Raw genomic sequence first — 1,183 nt, 5'->3', positions numbered from 1 at the left:
TTATCTGACCATATTACAAAAAGTTAATGTGAGAACCGTGGGGTCACCCTTTCCTTTGGAAAAAGGAGATATACTTTACTTGCATTTTTGCTGATATTAAAAGGTAAAATTTTTTTTCTGAGGTAGTTTGAAACTTGCTAGGTTTATGTTGCACTTTAAGAATAAGAAATAGTTTAAGAAGTTGTATGTCTGCAACTGTAGAACATATTTCCTCTGGAATTCTTGGAACAAGTTTTCCCAATTTGGTTTGGATTCTGGCTTCTGACCAGATAAAAACGTTTTGTATTTGTGAAGGCTTTGACATTATATGAATCTGGTTTATACAACTGGGCATGTTGTATTGCGTTGTACTGATTATTCAGAAAGAGAATGCTTAAGTGATATGGGCAGTTATCTCCAGTTTTTGTAATAGACTCTTTGAATCTCATTCTTTCTGTAACTACATGCTTCCTTTGTACATCATGGGGCTTTGGGAACCAACTCTTTTGGTTGGCTTGGGAATTCAAATGCAGACTTCCAGCTAGTAGAACACCATCAGGAATCAAGAATCCAAAGCTTATGGAGGGAGTAACATATGGCCAAAGGCAGATCCCGCCAGAATTTAGTATCACAGTGGTAGATGTTTCTATTGCTATTTAATGATGTATGTACCATACATGTATGTAAAATACTATCAGCTTATTGAATGCCATACTATTCTCTGGCTTTAGTGCTCTCTTAAGTAGTAGGGATAAGAAGAAAATACTGGCTCTAATTCCTAAGATACTGTTCTTTCTCTTGGAGTACTGGCACCAGTTTTTATTTGCACATTCAAGCACACTGACAAAGAAAGATCCTCCTGCTGCTTTCTGAAGCTGGAAGGCAAAATATTTCATGTGAACTCAGTTGATACTTCTTGAAACAGCTGTTTTAGAAAAATGACACAGAGACTGATAAAAGTATGTCAGTTGTTTTATTTTTAATGTCAGAAAAATCCTTTTGAGAAAAGACAAGATCAGTTCGTCCATGGCTTGTTGTAAAACCTGAAGTGACATTAGAAAAGGTCTATTTTGAATAAACAATATGTTTTTAACTACTACTTCATAAAATTGTTTACAGCTTGCAAGGAAAAGTTAACTATCAATAAAATAAAACCCTTTTTATGATGAAATTGCTTCAAAAATAATTTTAAAACAGTCTATTT

Source organism: Propithecus coquereli, unplaced genomic scaffold, assembly GCF_000956105.1.
Source record: "Propithecus coquereli isolate 6110/MARCELLA unplaced genomic scaffold, Pcoq_1.0 Scaffold311, whole genome shotgun sequence".
NCBI lineage: Eukaryota > Metazoa > Chordata > Mammalia > Primates > Indriidae > Propithecus > Propithecus coquereli.
Note: the sequence above shows the minus strand (reverse complement) of the source record.